General features: G+C 42.5%; 1 protein-coding gene across 1 annotated transcript in view; it reads left to right on the top strand.

Annotated features, from left to right (window-relative positions):
* The window catches only part of T265_00015 (hypothetical protein), a gene marked incomplete at both ends in the record, with an annotated part of 29,335 nt that extends 13,347 nt beyond the window's left edge, over nt 1-15,988 (top strand). Inside the window, one exon of the mRNA XM_009163672.1 lies at nt 15,526-15,988. The remainder of the gene's footprint in view (nt 1-15,525) is intronic.
* Nucleotides 15,989-16,320: the final 332 nt, after the last annotated feature.

Below are 16,320 nucleotides of genomic sequence, written 5' to 3'. Positions count from 1 at the left end.
CTCACTCAAATCCGCCATTCCATCTTGGTAACCGGGCCAATCGTCTTACAGTGACCCTGAAAATTGTGCTGAAAGGGTCTGACCCAGAAACGTCAGGCTCAAATCCGCCATTCCATCTTGGTAACCGGGCCAATCGTCTTACAGTGACCCTGAAAATTGTGCTGAAAGGGTCTGACCTTTTCAGAAACGTCAGCGATGATAAGACGGACACCACTACCATGGGGATGATCATTATAGAGACAGTTTGGAGGTGAAGTTATACTGTTTGACATGGCCAAAAAGGGAAAGAAGATAAGGTATTTACTCGAGGAGACCAGCATTTCCATATCTGTCATAATGCTGAGGCTACATTTTTCCACGAAAGGACAAATCAGAAAGGACTGGTCCAGAATAAGCATTCGGTAAGCCTAAACCATAGACAACGTATCATAACTAAACTCTGAACCATATTTATATCAACATTTCTGCTTCAAATTAGGCAAGGTAGAAAAAGCGCCAAAAATCCATGAACCTGAAGACAGCTGCATATTTTTCTCCATAGGGATCTCAAAACAAATCCAACGGTGAGATCGATAATTGAATATGTGACCTTTAGAAGCCCCTTCTCAAGAATGTTTGCTAGACAAAGACCGATGGCAACTTGAATCTAATTTCTGATAGGGTGTTTTACAATAGTCCGAACTAAACCCCAGTATCTCTACTGCTCCTATCAAAGCTTGGAGAACCTGACGGTATCCTAGCCCTTGTGCCACCCTCAATTTGCATGGCAGTTAGGCACCGAATGGGTGCTGCAGCTGAAAGATTTGCTACGTTTGCGTTCATCCGCTCGCATGCACTCACTCTAAACAGCAAAACGATGGGGTTTACGCACATCTGTCCAGCGTCACCTATGGGTACTCACCATCTATCATATTTTCTTGAAAGGGGGCTTTGCTACACGAATAGGTTAGGATTCGGCAACTTGGAAGATGATATAGTCCTTCAGAAAATAATCAACACCACCCTTCTTTATACAGATACTGTGTGGTTCAATCCTGAAAAACACCTCGTTAGTCACATGGAATCGCGCGGAAATCGGACGCTGGCATCTTATTGTCCGTCGGTGTCCGACAGAGAAGCTTCAAGGACCTTCCATCCATCAAAGTAGTGTCATACTTGGTGCAACATAAACCATTCTTTGGTACGAGTAACTGTGCGCTTCACCTCGGCAAAACTGCATCATTGTGGAACTGTGAGCCCAGATGTCGCACAGTTAAAATACTCGAAAGCTATATGGAAATTTCAGAAGGTCACGCTCAAGAGACTGTCGGAACCAAAACTACGGGGGCTAGAACTAAAATGAGAGCGCATCCTTCAGGCTGGAGGTGGACAATGGGTTGAAGATATATTGGTTTGAGGAAAATGACACGTTAAAATCCACTGTAGTTGAAAAGAAGAATGCAGCTTCCAAGTGGGTATTAAAGAACCCATCTGGGATCTCGATTGATTTTGCTGTAATATCTGTGGACAATTATGCGAATGTGTTGCCAGAAGGCTAAATTGTATGGAATTACGAGCATCTTAATTCGAAATCATGTAATGCTTAGGCCATGTGGAACGCATGCAGTCGGATCACATTTGCAACCAACTCCTATCTGAGCAATAGAAAATGATATCTTCGAAGCTGAGGAAGACCGAAACTACGAGGTAGAGATAAAAATCTGGTGGTTTCAGGAAGCGTCATTTTTACTTTAAGTCCATTAAGCCATACATAGGTTTGGCTTGTTAGGTAAATCAAGAGATAGGTTACCGAAGTTCAAATGATCCAGTCATAAGCGACTTGCGGTAAGGCGGGCGCAGCTGCATGTGCAAACATGTAGACTCGTGCGAACTGCCGGTGGACAAGCTGGAGTAAGTTTTTTCCAGCTCTTAGAACATAAATTTGTGCCCGCGTTGCCTCCGTGTTGTTCGTTCACCCGTAATAACTGACATGGGGTTTCCTGATCGACCCATGACCGAAATCATTGAATGGTATTGTGCAGAGGGCATGTGGCATTATACCTCGGCGTAAAGAAATTTGCGCATGACACTGGTACCACTGACCAAAGAGTTTTTGAATCCAATTCAACCCTAGGGATAACCTATGAGAACTTGACATTATGCCAACAGTGGTGCCTCGGAGTTAAACGCGAACTGCGCACCGAATGCTACAGCGCAGTTTCTCAGTTACCTGTACCCGTAAACTGTACACGGCAGAACCGGACCTAAGCGCAGTTCCTACACTGAAATCGGTGTCAGGATTGAGCGACTGTCTTAGTCCTCCCATGGAATGAATTGTCACACCATTAAGAAGCTTACTTAAAAAGGAAACTCTCACAAGTCTCTACTGGATATGTGTGATAATCTCAGGATATTATAGCTTTCATGAGTATGTAGAATGATTGTGATATCACTGTCATATCTTATTACCAGATAGCGGTTGTTTTTTTAAATATAATTTGAGTAGGCGCAGCTGGTCGCAAAGAATCCAAGCTTATCCGAAAGTTAAAGTTGTTGATTGAAGAACATTGGTTCGTCTCGAGCACATCTGTTCTCACTTTCATTGAACCGCCTACCCAGAGTAACTTGGCAGTGGATTTAAAAGTTGACTGAGAGTCAACTAACCGTGATGATCATAACTGGTTAGATCATAAGTTCAGACTTCTTGATGTCACTGAAAAGTAAATAGGGAATGCTAGTTAATTCCCCCAGATTATTTCGGTGTGACGGCAAGACCTTGAACTACTGAATGTAGTATCACCGAACGCAAGATTGATTGGTTTTATTTCGCCGTAATTCTTTGACACATAGGAGCATATCCTTTGACGAAGTGAAAAGACCTACCAAAAGTCGGACGATAGTTCCATGTTCGGTACCACACGTCGATTTTCATACTCAGCATATCGAAAAATGCTTTCTTTTCAAGCTAACGTTAATGCATCACAATAAGGTCCAGGTATTAATTAATTTTGGCATGATAGAAAATAATAATGCCGGCCTACGAACGACAAAACGAATAATGTTGATAAATGAGACAGACCTCTCACAGGGTTTCCGAATACTTTCCGAAAGCGCAGGACTTGTTTTGCCTTTCTTGAGTTTCATCAGATGGGCTCAATCCATGAATTTCTCTCAACAATGTGTTTTGCTTGAAGCCTACTTGGACGTGGTCCTCAAAACACACCCATTTGGAAATCAAATTGATTTCAACGGACGATTCAGATGATTCCCAGTCAATTCTCTTGTTTAGGATATTACTCATTAGGTGGCCCTTTTGCAGTGCATTCAGTTAAAAAATATCGTAAACGAGTTATTCGGCCGGGATTCGGCTGAGTCTCTCATTGAAACGAAACCGGTGTAAGATTGAGTGCATTTCGCGGAAACTGATTATTCTGCGACCGGAATCTTCGTTCATTTTATGGGACTAGAATCTTCCTAGTAAAGACTCAAGTTTTGTTGAGAAAAATCTGTATTAAGATTTCCTGTTCAAAAGGAGCGTTTGTTAGAAATTTGTATTAATATCTGATTCGAAAACTTTGATTTCTGCTTCATTTACTTCGTGAAAGCGTCTCAAGGAGTTAGCATCAGACTCACTGTTGACTTGCAATTTATTTAAATTATTTGAGATATCAACATGTGCGTTTATCGTTTTGCGTTGGGGAGCACTGAACTCACCAGTTAATTCCCACATTTAAGACCCTAAGAACAACGTGGATGCTCTTTAGGCTCTTTTGTTCTTGTTTTGCCTCAATTTTGTAAGACGCTATCCAACCGACGCCAATTTTTCGCTGTAAAGTTTTATCGGAGTGATACACTCGAAATACTTTGTGAACGTACGAGCGCTGGGCGTTGCAGAACTGAAGTAAAATCATGCAACTGACTAATTTGCACGCAGTTTGTTCCTGTATGTGTCACAGAGTATTATCGTTTTCTGTGTATGCCCCACGCTAGGCTAATATGATTTTGCGTTGACCTCGTTTTTGCGTCATCGGAAACAGCTACAAATTTGTTGGACTCCTACTATCACCGCACCCACCCATAAAATACAGAGAGGTCGCCGCGTAAAACCGAGTTATGGAAATGGTCTAACTTTGATGTACTGGAAGGGCGTATAAGCATCTAAGGATCAAGAGGTTTCGGTTGCGGAGAGCTCCGCATTCCGCTCAAAATCGGAGATTATCCGCTGGAGGTGACAAGGAATTTCCAAATAAACAGTTAGCTTCTATTTAAGGAGTTAGGCTGAAATTTACTCGGAGGAGAATGCCACTGTCTAACTTTTGCATAGCGTTTGCATTTTTTCCTTGCCTGCTATTCCCCAATTGGTCCAGCCACCGGCTGCTATGTTGAAAGGAAAGTACGTGCAGAATAACCCGCTAAGCAAGGCTATAATTAGCTGTTGGTCACGAGAGCTGTTAAGATTGCGGCGAAAATTAGGGTGCCATTTGGCCTCCGAGTTGTCGTCAAAGTATAGCGCATGGTACAGTTAACATGTTGAAAAAGTGGAGGTGACTTATCGGAAGAAGTGACAGTCTGTGTGAAAATAAGATTGGACAACCAAATTCACTGTACTCCTACTTGAATAGGAGTTCATCTGATTAGTGGAACAGCGGGCTTACTAAAGTAGCTCATCTGAGAGTTTAGTTCGAGTTTTAGTGTTTGTTCGAGTTTAGTAGTTCGAACTTACTAGGAACGAGATTGGGTCAGCCCGTCGGACGTGTTGTAGTGGTCCATATGGTGGAGTCTGAATACTTGTAACTGTTTGTCTAGACCAAGTCCTATGACTGTGTTGATTACACATCTTTGTCTGCTCTCTACTCAGGACTTCGTAAGAAGGGCAGCGCAAATTTTTTTCAAACGATATTGTTGTACTTCCATAGGCAACTCAAAAGAGCTCCGAGGAGATTCGAGAGATACCACCTACCCATAGTCGCTATGGCGATTAACGTCTGTCCTTGACATGGTTTCCTTGGACCAAACACCTTTTGACGAAGTCCTTTTCTCTCTGAGTTTTAGTTGAATGACAACTATCTATGTAGGATTCCTTCAGATCAGATGGATTCCTCCATTTTGATGACGCCGATCTTTGGAAAAGAACCCATGAAGGGTCAAATGGCCGTAAAGGAAATCGACCACATCAGAACTTGGATCTGGAATCCAGTAATCAGGTTTCGTGAGCAAGCCCCACAAAATTTGTTCTCCTGAGCTTTATAATCGTAGTTTCTAAGTAGTACCCACTGCAAATTCAGACAGTTTTAGCTTAGGTACTTTGCTATCGAGAGTAAGCCCTTTAAAAATACGGATTTGGGCGTCAGATGCTGCTGTTTTCGTTAGCTTCCGATTATTTTACCATGTGTAAGTTATTCATAGAGGTCGTTGCGTAATCTTTGGCTTAAATTAGAATCATTTCTGGGTTGACCCAAAACAGTGCGAGCAAACCAGAGTAGACAGGCAGATAGCATGAATGAATAAAAATGACCACCGCAAGCTTCAGGGCAAAGTTAGGGATTCAATAGGGTTGCGCAGAAGCCTCTTCGGACGAGTTTTCCGATCGGTTATCAACGTTCGTGAACGATTTGTTCACGCTGGATTGTGGAGGCAATTAAGCAAGCACTTGTGCAAGTGTTCGGTTCTGCCCACAAATGGCAGCGAGTATATCACATCACCCTCGAACATTTATTTTAGTAACTCTACTATTTCTCTGTTGACGGAGGAGCCTTTTTCCGGTGTTCCGTTGTAAGACTTTAGCTCTATATGATGGGAGACAGATAAAACCACCTGTTGTACCACAATTATCATGCTAACTGCATGATCACGTGAAATGTTCGTTTTTCTGATGTGGCGAAGCCTACCTCTCGTCGCTCGTACTTTAAATGCACCGTGTAAAACTAGACACGAACGTCTCGTCTCGGTTGTCTATTTTTATTGACTACGCCACGATTCGGGTGCGCATCATGGAAGCAAGTAACATCATTGTCTTCGAGAAATACACCCATTTGCAAATCACTTTGGTTTTCACGGGAGACTCAGTTGATTCCTCGTTTATGATGTCCTCCAACTGAATGTGCTGCACACAGGCCGCCTCATGATTCAGTTGGCACGATATTCGAGATATCGCAGTATATTTTCATGAAGGAAACTACTCACAAAGTTGCTGAAAACTCTTCGACAGCCCAAGACCGGTTTCGCCCTTCTTAAGGCTCATCAGGTAGGAGTAGTTTCCTTTATGAAAATATACTGCAATATCTCGAATATCGTGCCAACTGAATCATGAGGCGGCCTGTGTGCAACACATTCAGTTGGAGGACATCATAAACGATGGATTCAATCGAGTCTCCCGTGAAAGCCAAATCAATTTGCAAATGAGTGTATTTCTCGAAAACAGTTCAATTTGGGTTCGAATAGATCATAAGGTGACGGAAACATCGGGGAGTGCGCCTACGTGATGACCCCCAAGAAGGGCAAAACCAGTCGTGGGCTGTCGGAGAGTTTTCAGCAACCTTGTGAATAGTTTCCTTTATGACAATATCATTGTCGTTTACGTAAAGATCAAGTGTGATGTCTATTGGTCACCAAAATGAAACCGGGAGTGGAACCATTTTTATCGCCACCAAGACACTACCTGGATCTTGCATTAGACGTCAACTAGTTGGTGCTCATTTAGTTCTGAAGCATACCGAACTGACGTTTTGATTGTACAGTTTTTTTCGCATGTTACTATCAGAACATCATGGGAAATCTAGTAGAGTAAATTGAGAGGAAGCAGGAAACCGAGCATTTTCGTATCATATACCATCAGCGTTTTGCAATTTTCCATCGGCTTGGCAGTCAGTATTCTATCACCGGCTAGACACCAACTTTCTGAAAAAAATTCACAGCGCAGTCGCTTCTGTGCTGCGGTAGAGTATGGGGCAGGTTAGAGGGATGAGTACCGGTTAAACAAGTTGAGTCGATGAAACTGTGAACAGCAGGGTCAAACTAGTTCCGCATCAAAGCGTGGTTGTGAAATGTTATTCGGTCAAATTTCATTCCTTATACTTACTGTATACTGTGTTCAAGCGTGGGGGTAGCATGTGACCGATTACTTCAAGAACAGCGATCACAAACTGCACACTGTTTTGTTGTTTTGTTTCTTGCTGATACTATGGTCACGATTTTTAGTGTGCTGCGTAACAGCACTGTCACATTTTTAGTATAAACAATACACTGCAGATAGTAGACCACATTTTCAAATGAAGAAATTTGATCGTGTTCAGTAAAAGGTGTGATGAGGCTGAACCTAACTAACTAGGTGACTTTCCACTACCATTTGAAAAACAGCCAGAGAACCAAAGCACTGCGTTTCACTTGGCTGCACAAATCAGTCGGCGTTACCAGATTTTCGGTGACGACCTTGTAACTCTTCTGAGGTGTGATAACACCTCTCGGTATATTACTTGAATTTAACGGACACGCGCTGCTGTCCACATATGCTATAAAACATTACTGCTGCAGGTGACTCGGAGCTTACTTGAATTTACTGACTGGTTCATTCGACTGAATCCTTTTGTTGGTGCACAACCCGTGTATGAAGCTAGCACGACTTTCCTGTTACCAACGTAGAGAGATGAACTGTTTGACGACACACCAGGTGTATTCCTTGAGTCGACAATATCGAATGCTTGGACAAAGTAGTAGGAGTCTTTGTCATGAGAATGTCGGTGGCAAGTCTTTGATCAAAGGGGTGCTAACGATATGAGCGGTCCATTTTGTTTTTAACTTATGATAGAATTGAACTCAGAGAATATAGCTCTTTACGGTTCTTGGTCCTGTGGACGATTTGAAACGCAAAATACACTCATTCGGACATCAGTTTTGTTTAAACGGTAGGTTCAGCTTAATTCCAGCTGAATATCTTGTTTATGATACCCTTCAACTGAATGTGCCGCATAAAGACCGCCTCGTTTCCGTTTATACGATATTTTAGGTATTGCAGTATATTTTCTTGGGTTGTGTGCAGCCAGTGAGGTTTCAGCAACCTCATTAGCAGTTTTCTTCAACAAAATATCTGACGCAGTTCCCGGCCTATTTTCAAGTAAATTCCGGGCTATAGATGAAGCTGCCAAAGCAACCGGCGGAGCAGCGTTTGGTCTCAGCTGTAGTAGTTGTCCACAACTCCAACCTCGTATGTTAACTCGTGCAAGCATAGTTCTACCACCTTACTATGCCACATCTACTCTCGTTTAGCGTCTTACCTGTGGGTACTCAGCCAGTTATCTTGGCAGAACTGAGAGATAACTTTTACTTAGGGGATAAACGTCCCATTTTGGATGGAGTAATATACGATTCAGTCCGCTGAAATATGAATTGAAATCCGGAGCTAAGTGCACGGTTGGCACCACCTTCGTCGCTAGTGAAGCCAGCCAGCCACGTTCTACGTTGCTTACACGACCAAGAAGCTACAGTTTCCTAAATCGCTGAGGGTGGAGAGTTGATCTATGCAACCTTAAGAAATCTTTCATAACGTTGGCGCTCTATTACTAATCGACCTTCATTAGCTTTTAACTAATTAGAATTAGAATTTCATGTGGAACCTGGTTGGTTTGTGCTCTGCGGAACACTTTGGCGCAAACCCATCGCGGTGCATTGTTCGATACGTTCAGGTCGGGGAATGCAGATTAGTGTAAATTTCGCCGGCCCGCCCGTGCACTGTTACTCTGCTTACGCTACGTCTATGAATGCGCACTCAATTTTTAGCGCATCTGCATTAATACAATCACGCCCTTGTTTAACGAAATTTTATCCAACCATGTTTTTTGTCCCGTGGAAGCATGGCTTCCCTCCATGCCACTTGACTGAAATCTCATTGAAAAAATTCTGTGATAAAGGTGAAAGACAAGGTCACAAAAGTGCAGCTGTGGACAAACCAAAGAATCCTAAACACTGAATTTCAAATATATGAGTTTCGTTTTAGCTAACCATATCCCGCTTCTTACAAACAATCGATAAAGTGCCACTAATTTTTCGACTAAGTTGCTTCACTTTACGTAGCCTGGTGTTTTCTTATTCCGACGAGTTTTATCGCGCTGGATGCTTGCATTGTTGCCCCTGGCGGCTATGGTTTTGTCCCTACGTTCAAAAGCAGCTCTTCTATTAAACTTCCTGTAACTACAAGACGTTGTAAGGACTACATCCTCAATACATTTGATGCATTTTCGGACCGAATACGGCCTACAACTACAACATCCTACGTTATTGCACAGTGTCCGGTTGGATGACCTGCCGGTTGCTAGAGACTGATACGTGTTTCCGGTGTACTTTTAGGATGGTTCTATACTGGACTTGGTACAAGGTTCAATTACATATTAATTTACAGCAGACCGTGCATGACACCCCTATATAGTTTATGCAGTACGGATGTAGTATGCAAATGGCCTTGTTGTATGCTACGTTGTTAAAGGACATTTTGATTTCCGTGGAACGTGATGCTAATAGCCAAAAGTGTGTAATAAGGGTGTTGTCAATGCTGCCAGCTATTGAGGTGCTCGTTTCGAAGTGAGTAGCTGGACAAGGTGGCCATCCGTAATTCCTGCTCAGGCTACTTGGTGTACTTGGATTTCCTAATTTCAGGACGTTCGGAACTCACGAGGACCTAATTCATCTACACGACCTGCAACTGTACATGTCACTTAACTTCATCAACAGTTGAATCACATGACTTTTGCACAGTGACCTGTGCTACACATGACGGATCGATATTTATGGATTGATCCTGTCCTCGTTTCAGCTTGGATGACCTTGAATGTAAAAAGTGGTGAAAATGCTTAAGAATGGACTATAGCAATGTGGGATTGCTGTCCTGTAAGCAGTTTACATAAGGTCGTGCAAGGGTAGGGCGTGGTCTGACTGACATCCTGTGGAGTGAGTTTGACATTCATATGTGGGGTGACACTTTTTACCGTATTCGTATGCAAACTACAGGATGAGTCATCGTGATGTCTAAAACAAGCATGGTCCAAAGGGTGTAGGTGGTTGACATGTCTTAACTGACTAATTCCACCGTCGAATTCTCTCCCGAACGCCTGGCGGTTGATCAAACCCCAATTCAAAATTCGTTATGTGACAGGGACGAGGAGTTAACTTGCTAACCTCCTCCGCTGAATAACTTGAGTCATCTGCCTCCTGGTTAAGTTCAATTCTTGACAGTACTCGGACCTCACTGTTTAGGCTGGAACTTTCGATCGCTCTACGTTGAGAACAGGGAAATTCGGCCTTTCGTACACATTCTGAAAAACTGCAGCCAGCTTACTGTCCTAATTTTTGCCTTATGTTTGTGAAGGGCCTGCCTTCCTTCGTCAGGGGGCTAACGGAATTGTGGTAATCACAGTACACTGGCGGTCAAATAACTCCAAACAGCACAAAAACGGCACAGGTTGGGTGACTGAAACAGATTAGGAGCGAATTCTTTAAACATTGAATCAGGAACTCCAAACTCGTAGCTTTCATTTTTGCTGGTCTGTGAATATACATTCGCTGTCTTGTTACTTCACTCTAGGGACTGTGTGGTATGGGTCAGCCTAGTAGGTTGTATATTTTCAGATGTTTTACTATAATACGTTTTTCCGGCTAATCATGGCCTAATATGCAGCTGACCAATGCTTTGCATCCAGTGAGTTCATAACACCAACGGTTGCATACGGTGATGGTTAAAGATGTCTGCCGCATCAACGAGACTGACACGTGTGCACAGTATTGTGGTCCTTCGTAAAATAATTCGTCGCCATTTTAGGGGGCTTTGAAATTCTGATGGAAGAACCTTTTATCTCTTAGAGGAGTTGTTTTTTTTTCAACAGTTGTTTGACTAAAAAATCAGCCATGGTATGACTTTTCACTAGAATCTCAACTTGCCGTTCCTGTAAGTCCGCAGTATTATTCACGTTCAGTTTCGGCCAACAACCCATAGAGTTGGCACTTAATTCCTTCTAAACTGCCTTGTTCTTAGTAAAAAAGTAGTTGAGAATTAACTGGCTTCTCAAGACAGGCGGCGCATGAGGTTCGCTGTCTTTCCTTCAGTGTGTTTAGAAAAAACGCAATTTCACAGAATCTTCAGCTTCAGCCAGTTTTCATGTTTTTTAATGAATGGTTGTTTATTGGGAAGAGTGCACAAAACTCGCAGACAAACCTTTAGAGGTCAGTTTTGTTTGTGATTCATCAGGTGGGTCTGGTCCCCGGAATTTGTGATTTCTAATCCTCAAATTGATCATTAGACGGTAAAACCTGGGTGCGGTCAGTTTACTGCACATCTTGTGGAATGATCCAAATCTTAGGTTGAAAACACGAGACTCAGATGGATCTCTGTTCCCACCAATTATGAGCTCGGACTAGCTCCTTATCTGTGAACCAGTAACGTTCGGTGGAGTTTACTGAGGTTTGTTGCTTTTCACGTTATTCTGACTGGCATGACCACCAAGGACAACAAAGAACTTCGCGAACTTGTGTGACCGTCGCGAATTTTTATCTGGTATTTCTGCGCATTTTCAAAAGTGCTCACCACTTATGATGATGTTAAAATGAAGTCCAGTACGAATCATTTAGCCTACTGGTGTTTGAGGTGACCGACTTATCCATCTAAAGCGGTACATAACTGCTTAGTTATGAAGAAAGTTAGTTCGGAATCAGTGGTCCTAGCAAGTGATGGCTGGTGACTGAAACAACGAGAACCAACCCTTTCTTTCTGGTCTACCTTTCTTCAAACAAATCATATCTAGTTACACCAGTTCTGTAATTATTTATTCACTTTTGTGGCTGCTTGAGTTATCCGGATTTTGTACAGTCTTAATATTCCCCATCGCTGCAGGACTGGAAATGCAATACGTCGAATGTTTGTTGATTCAAGGCAAATACTCGTTAACTTGGTGAACAAATGCGAATGAGATTCTCTTAATATGCTGGAAAGAGTTAGGTTAGTAAGCTAATTGTTGAGCGTTGGGACAATATAGCAGTGTCATTCGGTTCTTCCGCCAACAACCTTTGCACCTCGCCTGTTGTCTTATGTTGGAAATCTATTGTAATTTACGCAGCATTTGAGCAAGAATGCGAACATGAGGAGTATTTGACGCAGTATCACAGAACTCGTACATCCTTGGCTCGTATCTATAGCCATCTGACCTCACTATTCGGATGGTTGTCAGAGTTGCGGAGTTGGACTAGTGAAACAATCGAATGGTGCTCACAAAGCAATGCGTGCATTTCAAGCGGAGAACCACTCAGCGGACCGACGGGTGTCCACCCAGATCATAGTCTAAAGCTCACTGCTCAAGCTATTCTGGGTCGAATGTGGTAAATGTGCGCGAGAACTAATGACCTCGGTTTGTGGACAGCGCTGTTTGCGAATTTCTCGTTTATCGTCTAAACGTTATTCCATTTTTCGCTTTTGGTACTGTTTTGTTCTGGTTTGATCCTGTTTTTAACCGGTGCAGTTCGGGTTACCAGTTTACAAACCTGCTTTTCGGTTGTTTGTTGGTCGAATTCCACTTAGACCGCTTGTTCTCAACTGACTCCACTTTAAATTGATTTGCCTTTGTCGTGCAGACCAATCGGTACTCAGGATAAACGCCGTACGGTGTTGTGCCTGTATGTATGACGGGTGTAAAATTGCATGCTGATTATAATAGATTAATTTATCTGTTGCGCTGCTAAAATACCACCTTCCATAAGTGAGTTCACCTGCCGTCATTTATTCACAAAAAACCGACCGCAAATTGCTCAGCACATTCGTACGACCACTGGAATTGGTGCCCGATAGAGGGCTTTATTGTTGACCTCTGTATCAAGGACTTGCTGAGTTAGTTTCATACCAGGTATCCTGAGGTCATCTGTCATATCCAGGGGATTTTTCCAGGTTCTACAGACATTGACTTATCGGTCATCTTCATGTTTTCAGATTGAAAAAAATTCACGTATCGATCCTTCCATTTCCCACATCCGGATATTTTGCCGTACTCCGTTGTCTGTATGTCTCACTGATTTTCGCTGCAGACTAATTGCGAGTTTTTTGGACCGATTGTCTCAGCGGCAATGAACTGCGCAGTGGGAACATTCGCAATAACCGGAGTAGACAGAAGCACGTGGCTGTGCCACACGGTCCTATGATAATAAAATAGACTGTTTGGGTTGCGAGAGTGCACATAACCTCCAAACTCCTGTTCATCCCGGTGCAACAAACTGGCGATAATACTCGGGACATTTCTCAGAGAAACAATTGCAACAGAACGTTTTTAGCGCAGATCGCTTACACGGATATAAAGTTGCACTCGCTGAAGACATAAAAACCCTTAGGTTTTAAATGGGTTTCCCAACAGTACTTTCATAGCATCGAACTGAGTGAAAACCACTCCGGCGTTAGCTTCAAATGAAGTCTCTGGTGTCAGGATTGATACTACAACACGCGAAAACCTTAGCGTCTAAAATTTTCGTCATAGATACAATACGCGGAGTTCATTATTGCCAGGTCCTCTTTTTTGAACGGCTCGTATTTCATATCGGTTACTTTGCTTGCCAAATGAGTGCTTGAAAACTGCGGCAAAACAGAGATCACTGCCTCGTTGAAATGGGATGACAAGCAAGGAGATTCGATTCTGTCCAACCTTTTTTCTTCAAACCAATCCGCGATAAATCAATGGTACCCGGTAGTTTTAATGGTGTTTGGGAAATGGTAGAAGTTTCTTCTGCCCTCGGTCTGGCAATTGTGGTCTTTTTTGCTGAAATATATCCGGGAATATTGATGGAATTATTGCGAACCTTACTGTAAAGTCAGGCAGCGCTCCGGTCAAGTGCACCACCAACTTTTATTCAGAATTCACGAAGGTTTACTTACATTCTAATCGACTCACTGATTGCATGACAATACTGCACCCAATTACAGTAAGAACTATTCACATCGTATGGTAAAGTGTTCCGGTTCTCCGGTGACAGATCACAGTGCAAACAACTTTGAGCAAAGGTCCTTTTTACGGTGGGCGTATCTGGAGGTTTCGTTATGGATATTAATAAGAAATTGGAATTCTGGATCTTGGGAGGGCTGCAGGTTTCTATTCCAACCTCAGGAGTGAAGATTTTCCAGAAGATTGATCTTTTTGGAGGTCGATTCTGTAGTGTATGACACAAAGCATCTGTATGGAGGATTGTACCCCTGTTTCCGTGAGGGTACAACTCAGGAGTGCGATGGGGAGTTACGAGGGTTTTGATGTAACAAATCTGTGAGATGTTCAGTATTAGGATACGACCGGCGCGTCAACATACAAATGATGGGCTCCTATGCAAGTCCAGGTTTTCGGGTGGTCAAACCAGAATAGCAACTCTAATTCATCTGGCTAAATCCGCTCAGAATGGTCTTTGTCGCTTCCGACCATAAACTATTTACCAACTAAATTTGTCAGGAAAATCAGTTGTCGCGCTATGAGCATATGGTCTAAAATATCTCGTCATTACTACCAAAGATACTTATATTTTAAGGGCATTTTGTGGACATGGGATCTTCGAATGTATGGCCAAGGTTACCTGGCGATCTGAGCCTAATGTCATGAAGACCCTTTCTGAGACATCGACCAATTCCTGCAGACAACTTTTTCCTATCTTGTAGCTGTTCCTTTTATTCCTTCTGTTAGCGCGATTAGGGGGTTCCTTCTGATCATCCGGTTACCGTTTACACCACAATGAGGGCTCAACGATAATCTTGTTTGCCTTAGTAAATGTTAGCCAAAAAAGTTTAAACTAAACGTGTTTCTCGCCGTGATTTTCTTTCTCTGTGTGGCGAAATTTGTTATATTATCGTCATACTGAAGAAACAAGTATTCACCCTAGCGAAGCCTGAAGTAATGCTCGGTTTTAGCTCTACAGCAGGACTCTAGAAATAGATTACTATTACAAAACGTAATGGGATCTGATGGACATGGCATGCACGAACTCGGTCCAGAATGTAAAAGGTGTTTCTCTATTTTGGTAGGAAGTGTATACTAACCGGTCATGTGCAGCTCATCGGCAACCCACAATAAATGGATCACATATTTCTGCAAGAATCTACCTCCGAGTTTCCATATATTTCTTTCCGTATTTATATCTCACAAGTAGACTTTTCCATTTACTTTGGTCAGGGACTTCCTCATTTAACTTTTTATCGGGACCAACTAATTTTGATATGTTCCTACAGTTAGATTTAGCTGTAAATAATCTGTTTATGTTTGGTTAGTTTCACATCGTTGGTTCAACTTTGAATGTCTATACTAACGACACAAAGCACTTCGAAGATGATCAGAATGTACACAGAAGTATGATGGGTGTGATAAGGACCGGACAAATACTCGAGTCATTCTTGATTTGTCCAGTCAAAAAACCCTCCCCTCACTGTTCACATCGTTCCCCATTTGGAACAATAAAATCCCATGTGATGTTTTGGATTCCGAATGCATGCACTTTATTCCATTCAATGTATCTCACTACTGTTATGCTGTGTTTTTCCCTGTTTCGAAACAGCCAAACCCTGTGAATGCGGAAGAGATATACCACCCCAACTTGCCCACTAGTCGTATAGAAGATGCATTACTTCACGCACAGATGCACAGCTCTGTCGTCCCCTTCGGTCGCGCCATTACCCATCCAATACCGCCTCTTCGTTCAATTTTCACTAAGGTGAATGGTGGTGAAAACCACAGTCAGAAATTTCCATTTGTCCGCACTTTGATACAAATAGTGCATCGACAAAGACCGAAGTCAAAATAGCCCATCTCTACTGGTAGTTTTCAACTTCCGCCATCTCCCAATTCCAACTTTCAGTAATAGTCTCCGATTTGATTTGATTTTGTTTTGTTATTTTATCAGATTCCTTATTTTTTGTATAGATGAGTATTTGTCCAAACGTGGTTCATTTTGTCTGCACTCCCGTAAGGGAAGGTTGTGTGTTTGGATCTCAGCTGAATGAGAGAATCTCAGTACCAAAATTTCATTCCGAAAATCTGCTTTTCCCGCCTTTTCATGAGGCCCTTTGGGGAAACACTAGCTTATGGTGATAACAAACTAGAAGGCAGCTAAACTTTGTTTAAAAGTGGAAGAACTCTCTTTCTTTACTTGAAGAACGATGAAGACTACCAGATTAAGCCAGAATGCAAAACATTCTGGCTTACGACAAAATCAGGCAGGTGATATGATGATATATTGATTTAATCTGAGTATGGAAGCCCTTCTAGAATGTGGCCAAAGACATTATTTTGGAAGAAATTTCACTCATATACAGGACACGATCATGTTTGCACATGTTCTAACTGTCGGTTG

This window comes from Opisthorchis viverrini (assembly GCF_000715545.1).
Source record: "Opisthorchis viverrini unplaced genomic scaffold opera_v5_1, whole genome shotgun sequence".
Classification (NCBI taxonomy): Eukaryota; Metazoa; Platyhelminthes; class Trematoda; order Opisthorchiida; family Opisthorchiidae; genus Opisthorchis; species Opisthorchis viverrini.
The sequence above is the reverse complement of the archived record's forward strand: the minus strand, read 5'-3'. Positions and strand labels throughout refer to the sequence as shown.